General features: G+C 39.9%; 1 long non-coding RNA gene across 1 annotated transcript; it reads left to right on the top strand.

Moving 5' to 3' along the window:
- The first annotated feature begins 29 nt into the window (after positions 1-29).
- On the top strand, positions 30-23,155 carry LOC134018692 (uncharacterized). The gene is made up of 3 exons (XR_009929951.1): positions 30-314; positions 8,293-8,404; positions 22,462-23,155. It is a non-coding gene; the product is annotated as an uncharacterized LOC134018692 (long non-coding RNA).
- Positions 23,156-23,520: the final 365 nt, after the last annotated feature.

Genomic DNA, 23,520 nt, shown 5'->3' with positions numbered 1-23,520 from the left:
TTCTTTTCTTTCCGTTTTGGTCCATCAAAGCCTTACGGCGACGTCTGTCTGTCAGTTTTCAGAGTACGGTATTGAATATGTGTAGGGACAAGCGTAAAACGTTTGGGTAATGGTATTACGCACAGCACAGGCAGGGTGAGGCGATGCCAGCAAACATCGATCCATAGAACAAACTGAACATTAAAAACTCCTCCCTCCTCGCCTGGACTTGATGGCAGCGAGACATTTGTTACAGTAGATAACCATGAGTTTATTAAAGGGACAGGGGCCAGAGAAAACACCAGGAGAAGGTTGGGCTGTTTCGACGGAACGAGGTACTGTAGTAGTCAATCGGTTGATTTGCGTTTCTTTCTTTTTGCTTCCAGTTATTTAAGATAGTATTTTTATTTTATTTTTTATTTTTGTGAAAGTTTTTTGTTTGTTTTAAAGATGTGAATTTTATACTTGAAAGAATGATTCAGAGAAAGTGTAGACTTCTCAATAGCCTAATACTATAATAAAAATGCCACATAAATAGCTGTCCACTGTAATAATCTTACAGTTGTACTTCTCCATGTGAAAACATCGTCAAGAGACAGTTCTTTTAACATGACTATTCTCTTTCACTGGGTGACATTTCACAGCATCACATGTCTGTCTGTATTACTGAGGCAACAAGAAACAAAATATTTCTCTTCCAAAAAACCCTCATGACCTAATCAGATACCAAGTTGAGGTGATGGATGACTTCATTCCAGCGAGACAACGCCCCTGTGTGATTCCGGTTGGCCCTGCATTACAAATGGCTTCCTGATAATATTCCATCATCCCATTTTAAGCCTGTCAATCATTTGCCCACAATGGCAGAGACCTCCCCTGAACTCGGCCTGAACCTCAGTGATCAATCACAGGTTAGATCCAGCCTCAGTCAGACCTGTCTGCTAGCTTTTAACACCCAGTGTGTACACAGGTATGCGTGTATACTGACAGGACTCAGCCTAGCGCCCACCTCATCTCTCCTTATCTCCATGGCCCCGCTGCACAGCTACTGCTCACCTGCTGCTGACACCCAGCCCCGCTCCGTCTTCATCCCTCACACCCGCATGTGGGCAGTGTGTGTGTGTGTGTGTGTGTGTGTGTGTGTGTGCGCGTGTGAGTGTGTAGGACTGGACAGTGTGTGTGTAGCACTACATGTGCACGTATGTTGTATGCTTGCATTCGATTAGTTTGTATAAAACTACTTTCGTGAACATTTATGATCAGAGTGCGTACAGTAACGCAAACTTGCAGAGCCCTGTGCAGATGCTGTGATTTCTCATCTTCTTAGTCTTGATGATTTTTCCTTCACATGGCTGCACTCTTCTCACCTGGCTGCATAAATATTTTCCAGAGCCTAGTTCCAACAGATTTTAAATTAACAGCTATCCACAGCATACTGTAACAAACATATGTCTTAGTCAATATTAAAGTTTTTTTGTTTTTTTTGACACTTGTGGCTGACTGTGGCCCTCTATCCTTTTCTGCAAGGAAGCAATTAGAAGCATTGTGCTGCACACATGCTGGGAGAGCTGTAAACAAGACACATTGATGTCTGTGTACTTAGAGCCAAGTCTGATGACATCAAAGACAAGGCATAATGAAATCAAATCACATATTTGTGTTAGCTACCTGTATGGTGATTGGAGATGATGTTCTTGTGTACTCCATGATGAAACATTGTCTTGATGTTCACCAAACATGAGATAAGCAAACAGGTGTGCTTGGACATCAGTGTAGATCAAAGAACCCTAATGAAACCTACGCACAACAGGTCACTCTCCTGCCCATGTCCCTGGCCAGGCATCAGGTGAGCACTTGGACTTGACCCCCGGTCGCCTTGGCCCCCGCTCGGCATGGCTGATCACTGCTCCAGGCTGCCCTCGTGGAGGGATGGGAAAATGCTGGACACACACACGCGTGTGTGTGTGTGTGTGTGTGTGTTGGTGTTGTCGCTCCCTGCACATGTGTGTGTGTCCATCCCATGACAAATAAAGGTTTATTCTTCTTTTTCTTCAATGAATCGGTTTGTCCAAAGTTCTCAATGCATTAGAACACGGATTAGTTCACACTGGGGAACAGTTTGCGTCGATCCCCAACAGTAGCTCTGTACTTAGAGTACACTGTCATGGATACTTTTGCCTCAACAACATTGTTTGCACACGTTTCAGCTCTCTGTGCCACACTCAGGTTTGTTGTCATGAATATTGTAGACAAGATCATTATATTTTTACAATACCAAACACAGCCTCGTCGTGGACTCACAAATGAGAGTTCCAAAACTCACAGAAAGCAGCCTCACCTCCAGACTGTTTCCTAAATCGCTACACAGTTCTCATTTGCATCTTGTGGTTCAACTATTTAGTTACGCAGGCTTGCTACAAATCCGCGCTGCATAGGCAGTCTAATTAAAATGCACTACCCATGATGAAAGGAGGAAGGCCTGGGGAATCCAAACCTGTTTTTGATTCAAAGCTGAAATTTCATGTGAGACGGACAGCCTGTGATTGAAGTCTTGAGAGTCATAATTTAGTAGAACAACAACATGTGCATACCGTTAAGAGCAGATGTTTGATTTAAAAATCTTATATGTATACTTGAACACAGTTGAAAAATACTGAAAGATGTTTAATTGAATATCAAGCTGCACTTCCATTCACTATGCCTTGGATTAGTAGTGGTTTCAGTAATGAACAATAAGGACATTTAAGAGAAATTGTGCAAATAAATAATTACATACTGTACAAACATTGATACCCATAAATGGATACTCCAACACAGAAGGTTTCTTTGTTGTGTAGGAAACACAATCCAAGAGACGGTCTGCTCTTGACTGTGAAAGCTTGAAAGCTGTTGCCATAACTTACACAGGTTTTAGTTTTCTATTGACGAATCTCAGTGGAACTCCGGTTTGTTTGGCCTCAGGCCTGAATGTCAAATATCATGGAGATTATTGGAGCTTTAAGGATGAAGTACATCTTACTTTTTCATTACACTTTTGATTGCACATTCCCTGCACATACTTAAAAGCAAAATACACACTGTGCAGAATTACATCTGTAGTAACAATCACATTCATCGTCATCACATTATCCTTATGTTTGAATAGGGCATTGCAGGTTTTGGGGTATTTGGTGGTTTGAGTTTGCAATAACCTGAGCCAAAAGTTCTGGTGATTACCTCAGGTTGTATTGCACTGTGACCCACATAAGACATGATCTGCCTTATTTGTGTTTCTCAGACAATGGCCTTGATATGTGAAGGAAAACCCATTGTCTCCCGTCTTAGAAACGATACGGGTATTGTTTACCATGTTTCCTATACCCTGGCTTTTAACCCAATAATATCTATTCAAACTGTTTTTCTGACGTCGAGCCGCTTGACCTATTTCCTCTCTTGTAATGTATCGTTAAAGCAGCCTCGTGAAATGACTTAATTATTCATGCTTGATTTCAAAATGAAGCGCTTTAAGAACATGGTTCCACTGGAGAATTGACACACGCAACGATGCTCTTACAAGCACACACACTGAGGCGCACAGGGACTAGGCATGTTCCAGAACAGCCCCTTGACTGACTCCAGCCAGTGTGTTGTGGCTCCAACGCATTACAGCAGGGGAGAAGATAAACACTCCGGCAGTGTCTTTCATGATTTACGTATTTCAAACATTTCACTTGATTGAGTACAATATAAGGCTAGACAATAGCATTTTGTTTGTTAAAATACAGAACATTGAGCCCATGGAACCAATCCTGAGCTGGAAGAATTATCACAGATGTTCTGCTGTTAGTATGAGTGTACCGAGATGCACACAAAGGCTCCATTCTTGCAGCTCCTCCATACTCACAGGCATGTGTGTGCGTTTGTGTGTTAGATTCTGTGTCTATGCGAACTCGCATGAATGTGAGAGTGCATGTGCACATACTGCAGTTAGGTAAGGCATCAAAGCAGCCTGTCACTTGTCCCTTGGCATTGCTTTAGTCTGTGTCGACAGTGTGTCCACCCTGGGTTTGTCAGTGTCTGTTCAGACCTGACCTGTCTTGTTCAGCACATGGCACAGGACGCTGATGGACATTTCCAGTGCTCCTTCTCAGTGTCCATCACCCGGCACAGGATGCATCCCTGACGCGTCTTAGTTTGAGCCGCTGAAATTTGTTGACAGTTGCAGAGGGTGGTCTGCAGTTCTGCCACGCTCAATTACATGAGATCTGATCGGATTTTGACTTGAATAATGTAGGTTGCCTGCTGTGCATAAATGCTCAATTGCGGTCAATCGATATCAGAATAACAGATTTTCAACAGTGAAAAAATGGAACCTAAGTACGATACTTCAGTGTTTGTTCCTTCATAGATGTTTTGAGGTTAACCCAAAAGGTAGAAACAATAACTTAATCACACATAATAACCTTGTCTCACATTAGTCGTTTTCAGTTCCTTCCAATAGCATTATCTTAAAAGGAACACATTTCATTAGACCTTTTCTATTAAAACTGTTAATTTACTTTTATTGGAACAGGAAATGAATCTCTGTTTCTAATGGAGATGGAGGCAATCAGATAACCGACGTTGCCACCCATACTCTCCCTTCTCTTTCTTGAGGAGGACAACAACTGCAGCTTTTAATAAACATGTAATAAGAAAGAAAACAGCTGGTAGCGGCATCACAGATGGTGCCGTTCCTGGCATCTCCAAGGAAGGGACCACACATACAGATGGCTCATTATTCCAGCATTTGGTTATGCATATTGCACAAAATTTTATTCCAATGCTTAACAACCAGTATAAGCAATACAGGTGTTACTATTTTTCACACGGCTTCGCAGCAAAGTAGGCTATCGGGATCTGGGTTTGGTCCTATTGCTGATGTAGATCAATTGCGTGTTTTCCAGACATTTCCTTGTTTCAATATTTCCTTACTGTCTCTGTTTGTGACTGTCTCTGTTTGTGAGTGTCAAGTTAATCTTCAGTGTCGAGTGATTTATTGGTTAACTAGCTGTCACTCTATTTGCTCTGACTGCAACTTTGTGAACCATTGTGCTGGCAAGGTGGCAGCCCACTAACAGCATGTATCTGTGCTAGTCTTTGTTTAAGACAGGAATCTTTGATGATCAAGAGCAATGTCCAAACAAGTGTAATGAGCACAGTCAGCTAAGCACCAGACCTGGTCTCTTAAATCTTTAACCAAGAGACTAACTAACTACGAGATATCTTCACACATGTGAGTATAAACATACTTAGTTTATTAACTGAATTTCTTCTCGTTAAATATGTCACCAGTAAAACTTAATTTGAATGAAAAAAAGGCAAAGATTGAGTCCCATGAGAGCAAATGTGTTCTTGGTTGAGTTTCCTTTTTAGGTTGACTGTTTCAAATTACAGATGCTCTCTAATTGGCTACGGTCAAATAAAATCCGCCTAATGAGGCATTGCATTCATTTGCTTACTTCCTTTCAAGTAGTCCCCCTTTACATCTCGAATAAAAGTCTGCTCTCTCTCTTTTTCTCTCACTCATTCTCATACTGTATAAACACAAACATGCACACACACACCCACACACACCCACACACACATCTCCAGACAGCGTACATCTCAGTTCAACTATAATGCCTGGATTTAACCCACAGATAAATGTATTATGATAATAAACAAGACCTGAGGATTTACACAATAACATACAGTTCATTAAGCAGGAATGACACCAGGCTACCATGAAGTACAGTCAGTCCTGTGTCTTCATGATGACCCCTGGCAGGGCTAGGGCTCCTGTGTGCACTTCAGTGAAATCAACAAGCGCTAAAACATTCCTCGTACAGTGAAAGCACAGCATCTCCATTATCTGATGAACTGAGCATAGGCCTCTCCTTTAATTGGATGATTACGTGTCGGTTAGTAAAGGAAGAAGAGAGAAGTCTTGTCAGCGTGTGTGTCCTAAAACATCCAAGGGATTTGCTTTCAGATTTCCTCACACTTGACACTATATGTGCACTGGAGCTGTCCTGTCTAATTTATAACAGGGGGCCAATGTGACCTTTATCCTGGCAATAACTATAATGCACTTTAGCACACGTCAGTCTCGGGTCTGGATCATCCCTTGTGTCATATGTTTTGCCTTGCATGCAGTACAACCACTGGGAGCTTGGGTCTGACTGGAGGTCTGGGCCTGCTTCCCTCCTGTTCAGTGAACTGGGGCTGAAAGGGCGTGAAAGTCATTAATTTTAATTCCCAATTGAAGGATTTTTCTTGCTAACTATATTACTAGTTGAATGAGCAGTGAGAAAAAAACAATGATCATGACAATATAAAGTTATTTGCAATGGGTGATGATGTTTAAAGATTTTCTGGGTAAACAATTAGGAAAAATCAAGAAATGTGATTTTGTACACTTTGTAGGTAAGGTGCACAAAATAACTGCCACGTTTTTTGGTTCTAATTTCCTCTCTCATGCTCATCAACTAAGTTGTCAGGTCTGCGACATCCCTTTGATGGCATCACTGACAATTAGCAGGATGATGCCACACAAAACCATCTGGACAGGCACATTTCTCGTTGCTGATGGAGACAGTTTCTGGTGTGACAAAAATAAAACTCAAGGTCAATGCTGTCACTTTAAAGGTATCAGATTCCTTCAGAGGCAGATTTACAGGATTTACAGTAAATCATTTTGAGAAGGCTTAGTTACTGATGGCATATTTTTGAAAATGATTAGCGCATAAAGGTAATGAGTAAAGTATTACATTAACTTGCTGTTTCTCAGCATCAGAGAAAAACAGACAGTAGAGAAACCAGTTTGACAGACAAACAGACAGACACATACAGATAGACAGATAGACAGATATGAACAAGTATGGGAGTGATTTTTAACACTTTGGACAGATTCCAAACTTGGCTGATAAATGAGAGCTGGGTATAGACGGTTAAGAGAGACACTGGGTTGCACAGGGGTCATAAGCCTACAGGAAATTAGGCCTTGGCAGCTTTACTGCTGTTCCAAATATGATAGACCTGACTTGTCATCTTTCCCTCTAGGAGCACACTCAGAAAACCCATCAATTATCAGTGGAGGCGGGAAATTGATTCCTCCTTTTCCATACGCAGCAAATGTGACCCATAAATACACATTGCGTTGACATACCTCTTTGTATTGTACATGTTGAAAACAAGGGGCTTGGCATAAAGTCATAGTTAGCAGGACATAGTGATTACCATGACATGGCTTTATAGTAGATCTCTTATTGGCCCACACTGTCAAACAGTAAAATGGATGGAGCCTCAGCAAGCACATGAGGACAGAGTTGTCATCATTACAAATTCATGCTTGTAGGTTTTGAGGGCGCTGTATGCCCTTAGGTTTAAATAAAGCGTGAAGGGTACAAAATAATCGTTCAGCTGCAAGAACTCAAACAAGCAGTGCTGTAGACTGACAAGCTTTAGACTTGGATGGGTCAAACTATTTTTGATAGGTGTCATTATGTAAAAGTAGGATGAATTAGAATCAGATTTGTCATGAAAGACACAAATTCCCATCGTTGGGGCGCACATTAGGCAGTGTTCTCAGGCCTGGTTACTTCCCTGCAGACACACTCGCCGAACCACCTCTGTTACCCATACATCATGTTTGTGTACTGTACTCAGACAGAGTCCTTGCAGAACACAGGCACCAGTGTGTCATGGAGACAGAGTTATCCCTCACTTCTGGCTGACCACGGCAATATTCCGATGGGGACTGTTTGACTAATAAGCAGTTTCACTTCACAAGAGCTGGCTGCAGTCAATGCCTTTGTGGGTGTGTAGAGGACACCTTGTTGTAGAGAAGGTGGCCAACGCCATTAAATACACCTACTGATCCGGAAAACACACTGTGATTTCATTACTAAAATCATATAATGGTCTAAAACACAATAACACAGTTGCACTTTGTCTTTCAAAATGTGCTGTGTGTGTGAAATCCTGCATATGTATTTCCTGTGTGAATGAGCACGTTTATTTGTTTTTCAGATTTGACCGTAAAATAAAACTGTTTCATTTTGTTATCATGAAGGAAAGTATAACCACTCCAAATTTGACCGGTTTCATTTCTTTAAATAGAGGTTAAGCATAGAGAAACCTCCGAAAGCATTCTGAAAAGTTGACAGTTGATCAAAAGGCTGGGTCCAACCTCCTGTGCGTATGGATCTAGCATATAGGCATATGCTCCAGTTATCTATGCAGGGACTTTTGACGGTTTCAACCACTCTGTACCAATGTATAGTTCCTATCGGTGTTTTTCTGGCTGGATAGATTTGAAGAGGAGCAAAGCCATTCCTGCCGCTCATCTCCCCAGTCGTGAGACGACTCATTCCATGGAGGTTTGTACCATCAGATGGTATCCAGCATACTCAAGTCGCTCATGGTAGGGCTTGGTGGAGGTTCAGCCCACATGAGACACCATCATTTGAAAAACATCTGTCACTCTGACAAATAATAAGTACACCAGGCCTCTAGGGAAAAGGACACACAAGCTCCATATTTAATTTTTCTGCGTGACTCTCCGGTTGTTCTCTCTCTGTTTGTGCGATCTGTACAGTACTTTATTTCTAATAGAACGCCTACTCACATTGACAATTGACATTTTAAGGGCATTTCCCTTGAAAGAGCAACCTGGACAAATAAATACAATGGGCAGAATGATTTATCAGGGGGATTGAAAAAAAAAAGTATTTTGATTTCCATTTTCTTGCTGTGATGTGTCTAAAATTGGTCCCTTGACATGAAGTCCTGCATTTCCGTCTCTGTGAGCTGTCTTCAGTATAGCCTGACCTGAGGCCTGTATCAGGTATCTTTCCCTAGGGCACTTGCAAAGCCAAGACAACGCTGCACTACTCTCGTTTTCTAATTCTCTCAGTTCCTCCTGGCTTAATTGAGAATTTGAACAAACAAATTAATCATTGCAGCCCATAAAAATGACATTCTCTCTAATTTGTTGTGTGTTGTCGTCCCCCACCTCTCCTATGCCTTTCTTAAAGCCCCACAGCATTTTTTGTGCTGAATCTGCTGGTTTACCCCCTTATGAAAATTACAAATACTTGTCAAGGTTAACGAGTTAATATTCTCATTCAATATTTATTTTATGGGGTAGAGAGAGCGTCTCCCTTCAGCGCGTCCTCTTCCAGAGCAAGGATGGGTTTGTTAATCAAAATGACAAGGACAGTGTCCTTTTGATAATCCCCTGAATCATCGAGAATAAAAAATGAACTTTATTAATCAGCCGCCCCTGATTAATTGTTATGAAGTGTTGCTCGTCCATTTCCCCTGCATTTCCGTAATTTCCACAGAAGCCTAACAATCTCCCCAATGATTTTAAGCCTTTTGGGCCAGCGATGAACTCAACAGCACAGCAATAAATAGCTTGGCAACTCTCTGTTTTTCAAGCTACGCTGACTCTATGCCTCGTCGAATCTTGCTTAAAACATAATACTATCTTTTCATGTTAATCTATCTGATATGGTGAAACACATCAGCTCAATCTGTCAATAAGAATTAATCAAAATGGGATGTTTTGTGAGGTCATAAGTTAATGTAAAATGCATTATTGTTATTTTATAATAACAAAAATGTGCTTGTCTAAACGGATGCGTACATTTTAGACTCTTGTTCATGGTAAGGAATACATTGTTTGGTCAGGTGAAGAGCCAAATTAGGATATTGTGTGTTAGGAAGAAAGATCTACGTAGTGCTATGCAGACCACACTTGAGCAGAAAGTGTAATGCCCAAATCTGACAAATCATCTTAAATGACAGATTCTTAAGGAAGTAGGGCAATTAATACTGCATATATTCAATGTTTATAATTAATATGTAAAATGAAGTTCCGTTTGCATAGTGGATGGGGCAAGGTTGGGGTTCAGATCTAATTTACATGAGCATGTCAGACGTGTGGTGCTAATTTGCTCTGAAGATATGTCCATGAAACAGAATATACAAAAGCAAGAAAAGTTTCAACTCTTATGGGGGGCTCTCTTTCTTTCTCCTCAATGCTTATTATTATTTGAAGGAGCAGGGAAGTATAAAGGATGTGACATCATGAGACTTCCATTTAAAAAAGTCAAACCTTTGTCCAAATTTACCCTGTGTCCTTTGTTACTGCAAGATGTGTTAGTATTTCTGATTCATAACAAGATATACTGTAACAAGTATGCTGTGTGAATTTCAGCCTTTTTAGTAATTTAAATGGGCTATAGTCCTGCATACAATTAATTGCGGAGGTGTTGTAGCCATCAGAATGAATAATTGAAGAGGATTGTTAATAGGTATTCCAGACTGGCTAAGGGAAAAGAGACAAAGCAAAGGACTTGCCACGACCGTCTTTCTGATCAGACCCTTCTTCCTTCATCTCATGGGGCTTCAATGTGTTTTCTCCTTAACTCATGAAAATGCAAACCTAAAAAACAGTTTGAAAGTAGATAGAAAACAGTAGAAAAAGGTTCAAGCATTTGTGAGATAAAAATTCTGCATGAACATTCCCTTGAATGGTTTCACATATTTATTTAACTGACTGAGATGAAACTCAAAGAATGTTTTTGATGAAAGCATTACATTTGTTCTGTGCACCAAATGTTCACCAGGAGATTCATTTAGCACAAATTCTTTTGTAAAGCTGTGTAAACAATACAATAAAGCTGTGACTTCAGATACATTTAATGTCTTAGCCTACCTTAAGGAACAATGGATTAGTTGAGCTTACTACCTTACAAATAGCATACTGTAAGTGCATATGTTACATGCAACTGAACATTGCGCTTTAAACTTTCTCCATTAATAATTTGTCCCTTAAAAATTAAACTTAAATTCAACCAAATTGTATGTGGGGAGGGGAACATAAAAACTACAAATGTGTAAGGATTCCCTAGCAGTGAAAACTATTCATAGTGTTAAATTGGATACTTTTAAATATTTCCCTTTATTACGGTTTCTGAAATCAGTTAATACTTTAATAATGATTTCATCTGAACAAAACACTGAATTGACAATGGCCAAAACTTGTATCTGTGACATATTTGACTGGTTTGTCCTGTTTGATATACTATCTACTGGGAAAGAATACCAACGCCAGACTCAGATCCCCTCATGCTCAGTGCACAAGATCACATTAAAAAGTAATCTCTGTCAGAGGCACACAGTCTACAGGCACATACTCTCCCACCCCTCACACTTGTGTACACCCACTCCAAGACATAAACTAGAGAAGGTGATTATTCCTTTTTATTAACCATCCAAAAGTTAGACATCTGGAGTGGGGGTGGGGTGGGGTGTGGAGGAGAGTCAGGTGCAAGAGGTCAAATATTCCCAAATTTGAACAATAAATCCAGCTGGGATATTGTAATATTAATATTTTGACAGTGCAATCTCCCTGAACCACATTTGAGAAGAGAATTTTTCTATACTCCATCAAGGATTTCACAAATACATCAGCTTTGTACAGTTTCTCACATGTTGATCTATGGGCTCTGGGAACAAAAGACACTCCTTCAATGACAAGTGCAGAGTACATCAGCCAGTACTTCTTTTCAAGTAATTCCAGGCCTGGCTATTCAGGGTTTGCCCTGTGGCGAGACCGAGCACTTCATTCTCCAGAAATAGCCATAGCTCATCTTTCACAAGGACTCAGGTCTGAGTCTTATCAGAGGGAGGGGGTTCATTTGAATTTCTGTCTCTTCAATATGCCTGGCAATCATGATGCTCAGTTAATATTGAGGTTTTGGGAGCGCTTGGTGTTGCCCTCCTCCAGGGTCCTTTGCATGCAGCAGGAACATGGAACTTGTCATCAAACATCTTATCACGTAACTTTATCTGCCAACAATGGCCGACATTTGCACTTTAGCATTTCCCCACCTTGCTCAGTTGGTGATCATCTGCTTAGACTGTTTGTCAGTTGATGGTATTTGTCTGAGGAACACACACTTCATTTGTTTTTATTTTGGAGGAACTGATATTTTATACATGTATCAAATATAAACATAACCCTAGCGCTTACCTTTTGAGAAAAACATTTTTCACTGCTCTAGGCCAGAGACAGGACAGAGTGTTCTCTGGTGACTTCCTGTTTATGCGTTCTCCAATGAAGCTTATACAATCTGAATTCCCTCCTGCATTGTCATTTACAACAGAATGACATGACCAGAAAGACACTCACACAGTTAAAATATTTGGGAATAAGACTAAGAAAGAATAAGAAAAAGAATCCTTGACTAAATCAGAAAAAAGGCATTCTGAGAAATCTCAGATAAAAGACATGACAGTCATTTTCTCTCTGACATATTTGTTCTTTAACAACAAATCAATGGCAGAGGAAGCTTGGCACCTGCATACAGAACAATGGTGAGATGAAGCAAAGATTGTCTTCATTAGGCACATTAATATTCATAGAAAGTAGAAAATCTGACACCACAGAGGACTTGGTAACCTTTTCTCATATTAGATTTTTTTTCTACTTTTTAACACAATTAAAGTCCAGCAATGACTTAATTAATGCCGCTTTCTGTCAGGATCTTTAAAGAACTGTCAATTTGGCCCAGGTCTGCCTGTCAGTGAGGAAGAAAGACAGTCATCCGACTCTTTCAGGAGGCAGTCGGAATCACAGTGCTGGATAAAGTCACATTTTCAGACACCTTCCCAAATTGATTCTTTTAAGGGCTTTCTCGCAGATTATGATTTTTTTTCTGTCTACTCCTCAGCAAGTCAATGTCAATTCTAGAATAATCTAAATTTGGTTTCAGGTTTGGAGCTGTTATTATTTTCTCATAGCGCCTTTATTGTTTCTCACTACTCAATCATCACATGATATACTGCATGCTTTCAACTGTTAGCATTACATAATATAGTAAGTCCAAAAGTATTATTAGAATTTAATTATTGCTTTGATAGCCAAGCATTTAAAAAAACTATGTATTCAATCATCTGCTCTAATTATCGAACCTTATTCAAACCCATTGAATTCTAACACAATAAACAACAAAAACACCAAGGTCCTAAATGACTGTACAGTGTGTCTCAGTAGGAGATTCATATTCATTCTAATAAAGGAGGAGACTGTAGAAAAACAGCCCGAAGGATGAAGGAGGTACATTTCCCTGAGAACCAGAGCTGTCTTCAAGTGGAAGCCACAAGCTGTCCAAACAAGATGACAGTGTAAATGGCTGCTGCTAATGACTGATTCTCCTCTTGCCTGGGTTCTGATCAAAAATAGCTTCCCACTTCCGCAAGTGAACTGGTGGTGGTCAGAACTGTGGTAACGACTCGCCATTCAGACTCCTGCAACAGCAGTGGTTCTTTATTATTTCCTCAGAGATTGACCCCACATATTGAGTGACCGACAACCTTGATACTGAAAGTTAAATCATAGTTACTCATGTGAATACAGTACAGTCTGTTATTACAGTAAGTACACGCTGTAACACTGTGCTTATTGCATTGAATGAATATAATCAAACAAATATGCATAATATTTTTTAGATTTATTTCATAGCCACTGGATGATTTTGAAATGGTGGCATGATATTGACTCTAGAAAGCAACATATGATTTAAAAAATCCCTTTCCTGTAGGTACTGACTGACCAGAGGGACTTATGCAGTCAGTATTAATGAACCAATACGTGTGATCATACCTCACAAGGTATACCTCGCTTGGCAGGTGCTGGCACTGGGAAACAGATTAAAATAGTCAGGGTTGGGTTCCTTTCAAGGCGGTACGAAAAACAATGGAGGCTTCACAAGGTAATCATGCCATAGTATGAGAAGAGGAGACTAATTGGAATTATACTCGAACAGGCAGGGAGCTCATTAAAACCTTGAGCACTACCTCATGATAAACAGTCACTTTAAGGGGTGGCACTAATGTGATGAGGCAAAGGCTTTATTTCTCACTTTCCAATGAACACATTTCATGTTTAAGCTCCTTCTATTCACTGAGCAGCACCGTTTGGAATGTAAGGCTTCCTTAATTGCCCCTAGAAGTTAGTCAGATGCTTCTAGAGCCTTTTCAATGCAGCAGCACGATGATGCGTTCTGATAGTGTATAGCACACTGATTTGCATCTCTTTGTTATCAGTTCTAGATGAAGTCATTTTGATTGTCGCAATGTAGATTGACTGTATATTTATATTATTTATTTTCACCAGTGTCTTGGTTATAGATATATGGTTAAGATATTACCATTTATATAAGTCTCGTGTACATGTTCTGTACAGTATATGGTCTATTGAAACTAAACCATGGACTGAACAGCATAATGTTATGGACTACGACAACCCAGGGTGAAAATCAGGCTCATTCAAGTTGATGAAAAATTGGCCTTTGCCCAAAATAACTTTATATCTCCTTCATTTGAACCACACTTCATTAGCTACATCTTGCTCAGGCAGATTTCTTTGCGCCATTTTGACTGTATTCAAATCTCTTTAATACCATCTCATGTTTAAAGACTGGCTATAAATCCCATATCAGTTCTTAATGACCACTGCCGGCCAGCCTGTAATATGTCATTGTTCGCAGGCGATCACCCACTGGGGAATAGACCATGCCAGTCTTTGTAATTGCACACACAGAAAGATTTATACCACCATTATGCACACCCATGAGAAATAATTCAAACATATCATTGCAAAAAAAGCCTGCTCCGTTGCTAATCCCAAATCCTCTGTTGGTCATATAGATTGTATTCTATAACTTCTGCTTACACAGAATTACTCCCCTACAATAAGGATCTCAAAAGCAAATTCAAATGAGATATTTCTCTCCTTTTCGGTGGAAGGCAGGTTCTTAATTTAGAAAGTGGTTTGAAATTATATAAAGCACATGTTCTGTTCCACAAAATCGGAAAGATTTTGTGGAACAGAAAAAATATCGCCTCAGGGAAAGAGTGCATGGGTCCACTTATTTAAAAAGACCAGTCTAGGCAAGGGGAAAATGAGGCAACAGTTTTTTTCTACTTTAATCAACTTGTTCAGTATGCATTCTAAATCAAACTCCCTGTGCTGCATGGAGTCCTCCAATGGCTCTGGATGTTGTGATTGAAGGAGCTGTTAGCTCAATCCCCTTCAGAGCGTCTCCATAGCTTTGTTGTGCAACCTTCGCGGGACCCTCCTGAGAGAGGAGCCAGGTGTAGGCTGACGCAGGTTTGATCACCTAGGTGAGCGTGGACCTGAGTGGGTTTCTGTACCCAGGGGGAGCACAGCGCCAACAGAAGAGGACCAGTGTTTGACTTGGGCTAATGAGTTACCTTGATGAGAACACTTTCATCATGCTTGTTTTCCTAACAGGATTTGACAGTTTCTCAAATGTCAGTTGATGTTCCAATATAGGCTATCACAATGGGACCAGTTAGACAGTGTAGATTAGACTTGTATGTTGCAGCTGTACAGCTTTGCAACATGGCCGGTCTCCTGTTTTCCAATCTGTTTTCCCAATTAATTACTACGTTCTAAACAGTTTGTTACATTCCCTCCATTGTCCACATTCACAAGGAGCTCATCCTATCCAAATCTCAATGATCAACCCAGACAGACAGATCACACACGGTCCCCCCCCCCCCCCCCCCTCTGTCCCTTGTCTCCGACGAACAGATGAGAGGAAGAGAAGTGAGGAAGTTGAAGTGCCCTGCTGGTGTCAGCCATCAAAAGCAGGCCAGTCATGCACACTCCTGTTTCTGAGTCCTCTGAGAGCGCTCCCAGCCAGGGACTCTTTGTCCTTCCTCCAGCAGACTGCTGCTGTCTCCCTGCTCTGGGGGCTCACTCACCAGTGACAGACCCAGTCAGATCATACCCCTACAATCAAATATACTTTTATTAGATCTGTCTTGCAGAGCGGCACTCCACTGCAAAAACATGTTTTGTTCTCTTTAACCTATTCCACCGGGGACGCAAACCAACAGTGACACTGTCATTTGTGAGCAATGCAGTATGACTCCCTTGTGGTACAAATGTCAGATTATACCGTGCAGTACTAGTTATCCTGCCTAAATATAGCCTCTCTGGTATCGTAGCCTGTCGCAAGAAATTCATGGCTTCACACACATGGCCTTTTGTGCAGTCGGAGGCTCTGTCACAAACCTTAACAAGTGGCTAGGATGAGGCTAATTGTAAATTCATAACTGTCTTGAAACTCCTTGTAATTCCTGAGACGAGACACCTGCTCCTGTTGATCTGGACTCTCACTGTATGATGTGAACTTTTACCTCCCTGCGGACATCCAATTGACTGTGCATGGAATCTGCCATCTCTTTTTATTCCTGCATTTAAGATGTATGAAATTCAAATATGCACATGCATTTAAAATGAATGACTCCATCGCAACTGAATCACACCGCTGATGGGACAGACATGGGTTAAATACAGGCAACAGCCACTTTATATTATTCTCTTTGTGGATAATAAGCATAAGATCTTCTAACTATAGACAATTGAGGGAACTGTACTTCGCTGTTTGTATACAAAACACTATTAGTCATCAATCAAACAAATCTCTGTGAGTCAATAGAGCTTATCTCTACAATCCTAAAATGTGACAATCATTGTCCTGAACATGTTTGTTGCTACCCAGAAAGAGGGTCAGAATGGCTAGTTGGCCCTGTGTGTTGTTATTGTAACAGGGTGACTCACCGGATGGACCACAGATGAGATCATGAGTGCGTTAAAAAGAGTACAGCCACTCCTGACTGCTGAACTCATTCAACTGACGAGGGGTCATTTCACTGATCTGATGAGGATGAGGCCGCTTCTAATGGTGAGGATCAGTAGGTCAAACTGAGGTATAGAGAACCTGGGTTAAAAAAGAGTCAGAAAGTGAAAGCAGTTAATTTGGTGGGGAGGGTAACTTCATCTTTTTGGGTTCTGAGATTCTTCCATTTGAAGTTTTTAAAACATAATTTTCTTGTATTATTGCTAATGTGAAATAATTCAAAGCAGCATATAGTTTTTTTCCCCAGACATCCAACCCTATAAATAATCAAGGCCTTCTCTGATCCTTGCGAGTAATTATCTGTGTTCGCTGACAGCCACAGGCAGGGAGAAACTGACAGGCCTCCAAGAGGGAGATGTAGTGTAAATTTTATGAGTGACAAAGGAGATTAGTGGAGCGACTTTGTACATGTAACTTTGACCTCCATGGGGCTCCATGTGCATGGGGGAAGGTGAACGAGAGGCTGTGTGTGTGCTGTGGGAGAAGGATGGAATACGCACTAAGCAGCATCACAGGATCTAAGAAACCTATTCATCTTTCAGTTCCTTGCCCAATTATTTGAAACAACCATGTTAAACATTTAAATGTCATAATAAGTGTCCTTATATAACTTAAGAAATGATTGAAAATACTACAATGGGTTATTGACAAATGAGCAGATCCAGTTCACTCATGCAGGATCTCTCCACTTCAGCTGAGACGCCAAACCCGTTTCCACAGATACAATGATTTGCTATCAACAGTACACTCCTCTGAACCCTCCTTCTTTTATCCCAGCTCTATTGTATGGAGTACGCAAAGTGCCCACCCCAAACATTCTGCATTTGATTCTCCATGTCTTGCCTGTTCTAGGGAAATGGAGAGAAGGAGAGGCTTTCTTCTTCATAATTATAGGGCCTCTGGATCCCAGCCATCCCGCCTGTCGTTTGCAGAAAGTCCTGGGTACTTCAGGGCGGCGTCAGGCTATCTGAGTGAAGCCTTGAGAACGTGGCCGTGCCATCACACGTGTCTGTTTGCCAGGAGTGTCAGATGGCTGATGTCACCCAGAGAGAGGGGCAGAGGAGGTGGATTGTCTCCCTGGACGGCGTGTTTCTGTAGAAAGTGATGGTAACAGGGTGGTGTGTGTGCGTCGAGAGGCCACGTAGCCCTGCAAATCACCCTGGCCATCTTGCACCGCTTGTGCTGTTCAAACAGGTTCCACGTCGGTTTGTGTCTCGTCTTGTCAAGTGCCTGACATTCTGATTTAATCAACATCCACGCCTGCCAGATGAATTAGATCACTATCAAAAATGTGGTGGGAACATCATGTCCCTCACTTGTCAAAACCAAACTCATCTGCTCATTTATTTATTACATTTTCCCTGAGATGCATTTTAGCACCATGGAGGCCAAAGGTTGTCTGCCATTATGGGGTGCTTAGTTAGAATAATTGAAGTGACGCTCATCTAATTTTACCACAATCACTGAAAACACCCTATGTGCTCTGAAGTTGAAAAGATAATTTGGTAACACTTTATAATAAGTCAAAGCTTTTTGGCATTACAAAGTGTTAACCAATAGTTAATTAATCCTTTATAAAACATTTTGAAACATTAACAATACATTATAAAATAGTTAATAAGTTTATATTAAACACTATGTTGATCATTAATAAACACTGTTAAATATTATGGATTTTACTCATAAAAAAATATAAGGTGTTTGATAACTGCATTATCATACTTTAAAGACAGCTTGTTAATATAGTTGCAAACCAGTAGTTTAAAAGGTGTTAGCGGTACATGAGCTGGTATAGAAAGCATTAGCAAATGGTGAACAAACCATTTACATTACCTTTACAAAGCATGAGTAAATCACTAACAACATATTAACTTATGTCTTTAATTAAAGTTCGCCAAGTGGAATACATTATGTACACTAATACTTAGCAGATATCTTAACAACTATTTTATAAAGACTTACTAATGATGCAACTTCTGATTAGTAATGCAAGTTATAAAGCATTTACTAACTGTTAGTTAAGGCTTTTGCGTGACCTAATCTAAAGTGTGAACTATCTATGCCTTATTAAACATTTATAAGTTATTTATTAAGGTATTCTTGTCCATTCTCGAACCTCACATTCACAAAGGCTGAACATACGTTTCTCAAAAGGAAACAGACACAACACAATCTGATACTCAAAATTACTATTTTATTGAAGTAACGTCAGGCATGTGTCTTACTAGTACTTACTACTTAGCTCTACTACAGTAACCGAGAGTGACAGCGGTCGATACGTTAAAACCTCAGTTTGATAGCTATTTCCCGGCATGACCGAACGGTCGAGGTTAGTAAGTTGTTTATTATATGCTATTTTTAGCTCTTTCCATTTAACTAAAACATGTCGTTTTGTTCATCTCTACTCAAGTCTTCTCACGGTGTGTTTCAGGTGTTACAGTAGCACCTACTAGTAGCAACCAATCTGAAATCTGAGCAACCAAACCTAGCAATCTGCCTAGCGCTTGTCGTTTATCTCTCTGTGTTCACACTTTTCTGCTCTTTCAGAAAGTTAAGAATTTCCTCGTCGCTGTTGATGTCTTCATTGTCATCTGGATGGTAAAACTCCTCGATCTTCATTTTGAAGATGACATCAGCGGAGGGCAATATGAATACGTATCAGACCGCAGATGAGGTCAATACGCCATAGATATATATAGACCATGAATACGCGGCTAGCATGACTACCCATTAGCCAATCAGAACGCTCGTAATGTTGTCGCAATTGAACCAATATGCTGTTCTTATTGGTCCAGAAGACGTTCTCAAAAGAGTTGTTGATATGTTGCCTTGGAGATGTAGTGACGTCACCAGTACAAGTGCAGCTGATTGCTCTGAGAAGATGGCGTCTGCTCCAGATTCGCCGTGTTTGATTTGGAATCTTCCCACATATTGTTGTAGTATATAAGAAACCAAATGTTTACTCTTCGACAGGTCAGCAAACGCTTTGTCGCCTCAATTTGTTAAAACGATTTGTTTGTAACGTTTTAACAAATCTCTGCTTTCAAAGGCGTTTGCAGACCTGTCGAGGAGTAGCTAAACATTTGCAGTTTATTACAGCCATTTTTGGAAAATAAAATACAGCCTTGGGTAACCAACTTTTATACCAATTCTAGTGTATTGCTTCTTAATGGAAATAAAATACTATTTTATTACCCAGGTAAATAAATTAATAGCTATTTCTTCTAAAAAAACAAAAACACAAAATCTATATAGTCTATAAATACTTAATAAGGCATAGATAGTTCACACTTTAGATTAGGTCACGCAAAAGCCTTAACTAACAGTTAGTAAATGCTTTATAACTTGCATTACTAATCAGAAGTTGCATCATTAGTAAGTCTTTATAAAATAGTTGTTAAGATATCTGCAAAGCATAGCCTAGTGTACATCATGTATTCGACTTGGCATACATTAATTAAAGACCTAAGTAAATACGTTGTTAGTTATTTTCTCATGCTTTATAAAGGTAATGTAAATGGTTTGTTCACCATTTGCTAATGCTTTCTATACCAGCTCATGTACCATTAACACCTTTTAAACTACTGGTTTGCAACTATATTAACAAGCTGTCTATAAAGTATGATAATGCAGTTATTAAACACCTTATGAATTGTATTATGAATAAAATCCATAATTGTTAACAGTGTTTATTAATTATCAACATAGTGTTTAATAATAAGCTTATTAACTATTTAATAATGTATTGTTAATGTTTCAAAATGTTTTATAAAGGATTAACTAACTATTAGTTAACACTTTGTAAATGCCAAAAAGCGTTGACTTATTATAAAGTGTTACTGATAATTTTGTATCATTGGAAAAACCCCTGAAAAAAATAAGTAAACTTGTGTGATGAAAGGTGTTTACATTTTCTAAATGTACCATTGTACAGTATATCAGATCTGGGTAGATCAGGCATTATTCATGGAAGAAAAATAATCGTAAAAATCTGAACGAGAGATTGAAAATGTTAGCAGAGTAAAGTGGTTTGAGGATTTTAAAGGAAATGGACACTAAATGTGAAATATATCCTGGGTAGCAACCGATTTTAGAAAGGTAGGAATATTCTTAAAATGATTGAAAATGTGTGCACTCTTTCAAAAGAACATTTTCACATTTACTAAATGGACATCATTCCTGACGTACAGTGCTTTTCAAGAAAATACTTTTCCTTGAGTGTACCATTGTGTTCTGCTTTCTTAGTCATTCTACTACTTTGTTCAATATTTGAAAGCAGAGTGTACAGCCATGAATGGACACAATTGATGGGTACACACTTTGACTGTTTTCATACTGATGGCAATGCATCAAAAACTACGAAAATTGTGCCTAATGCAAGCTTAACGCAATTACCCTATTCGATTCTGAGGGTCATTGTTGGGTGGGACCATCATAAGAGGAGCAGCTTGCCAGGATGTGTGCGCACAGGGCAGAGAGAATGCAGGAGGGCTCACTGTACTGTATTTGTTCCTGATGTGAGTGTACACTGCATGAATTATCTGTAGGAGAACAGGGTTGAGGCGAGCTGAGGAGGATTTAGATTGAGATGTCCACTCACGCCTCGCTGGGTTGATATTTCCATCATCGACAGCAAAGGAGACCCTGACAGTTGGGCTGCTCAAAGCCAGCTGTTTTCATGGTTTGGAGCGTCCTGAACATGCACCCAAGTTGAAGGATTGCAGGGAGATTATTAACCAAAGTGACACCCAGAACACATGCATCCACGGTTGGAAGAGCAGTGCTCTTTCTTCTGTACTTATTTGAACTGGAGCTCCACAAGTAAAGTGTAGCCAACCAATAATGACTTTGAATGCGTACACCACTTTCCGCGTGTGATATTATCATCAGTGTATCTTTGACAATCGCGTTCTACTGTAACTCACTGGAATTGACATTACATTTCCCATTTTACTCATTTAGCAGACACTTTTATCCACAGCAACATACAAATAGTGCAATAATAAAGTACAGCAGAAAATCAAGGATCAGAAGAGATCTAGATCTAAGAATCAAACAATTTAGTTTGTGCCATCATTTCCAAGACAGTTGCCCAACAGGATCTCAAAAACAACATGCAGGGAAAAGACACATTTGCAGGTATTGTACTGCTACATACTGCTTGTGGTGCCAATAGGCCAAGAGAAAAGTAGTTAGTTCAGACGGCTTTAAGAGGTGAATATTCAGACCTGGTTAGAAGGATGGGAGGGACAGAACTACACAAAAAGTTGAATCATAATAATCATGATCAAAATTGATATCCGTACAAAAGGACTGATTAGATTGCCATGTTTTGATTGGCTCACTCGCCTTGCTCAGGGAGAGACTTAGAGGCTGCTGTGTAACACAGAAACATGAAACCATCTGGCTAAACCAGGCCTCAGAGCAGGAAACAACTCAAATCACCGACCATTTTTCATACCAAGCATGTTGCAAAGAGATTAAAACATCCTGATTGAATACCATTATTATTTCTTCTTTGCATGCTCCGTGCTGTGTGAATCAAATCACTTTTTGGAGTGAAGTCTGTGTTTGAGTATGTTTTCCACTATAATAAATCACCTACAGGGCAAGCTTTGCTCTCTGAGGAACTACGGGTGGGTGAAATCACTCTGCCTTCATAGCGATATGTACTTATGATGCTATTAAAACAATAATACCAGCATTATTCCATGTCTCTTGTTTCTCTCCACAGAGCTTTGATGAAACACACCTTGCAACTACAAAGCCACAAACACATGATGAAGTCAAGAAGGAAATACATGTTTTTTATGTTTTCTATCCCCATTTTATGTTTCATGTAATGTTCTAATTTACTGTCAACAGATTGAATAATGAGAATGTACAGACCTACTTATAGCTTGTACAGCCTGCAACTACAATGTCCTTGTAAATGGTGCCTTAGAATTACCCGTGTAAGTGAAACCTCAGTGTGGTTGTTCCAGGTCAAGTTCAGGTCAGTCCCATATTATAGGAGAACAATACCAAATCATATCCTGTAAATGCATTTGGAGGAGTCTTGGGGTGAACTGGATCAGTATTTCTCCAAAGCCTTCTGAGCTAATGAAAAAAAAACAATAAACTTTGGAAGATTCAGGCATTTATCTTTGAATGAGCTCTGCATCTAACCACACTGTTGGCATGCAAAAAAAACTGCTAAATATATAAAATAAAAGAGAAACAAAAAAAACCTTAGGGTTTGGGATTAAATGAAACCCCCAGTGCTGCTCACTCATCTAAGAAACATTAAATGTACGGTTTGTTTACCCGCGTGTGCACTTATGAATCCCAGGGGGACCCCAACCTGTGTATAACTCACCCTTAGGGCCTTGGAGCATTTTTCACTATGAAATGAAATTTTATGGCATGCGAGATTAGCCGACACTAATGCAAGGTCAAAAATAATAGAATCAATAGGCAGGCTTGGCGATGTTAACATTTACAGAAAATAATAGGTTGAAAAGCGCTGTGGAAAACAGAATGAAACGAGTCTCTGCAGAATTCTTATTGATGGCTTTTCATTATTTCTAATAATTTGACTTTCTTTTGTGTGCTGGTGTCGGCCCTGTGGTGGTGCCAGGGTCTATCTTCTTACTGTGAGTATGTGTGTGAGAGTGTGGATGCAGGGTGGGGGTTGAGAGAGTGTGTAGAGTACAGTACATCTGTAATGTTAATCATCTGCATATATTTTCCTCAATCAAGTTTTCTCTTTGAATGGATTACGGACATTCAAAAAAACACTGTGAGATCAATC

The sequence above is a fragment of the Osmerus eperlanus genome, chromosome 4 (assembly GCF_963692335.1).
Source record: "Osmerus eperlanus chromosome 4, fOsmEpe2.1, whole genome shotgun sequence".
In the NCBI taxonomy this organism is placed as follows: domain Eukaryota; kingdom Metazoa; phylum Chordata; class Actinopteri; order Osmeriformes; family Osmeridae; genus Osmerus; species Osmerus eperlanus.
The sequence above is the reverse complement of the archived record's forward strand: the minus strand, read 5'-3'. Positions and strand labels throughout refer to the sequence as shown.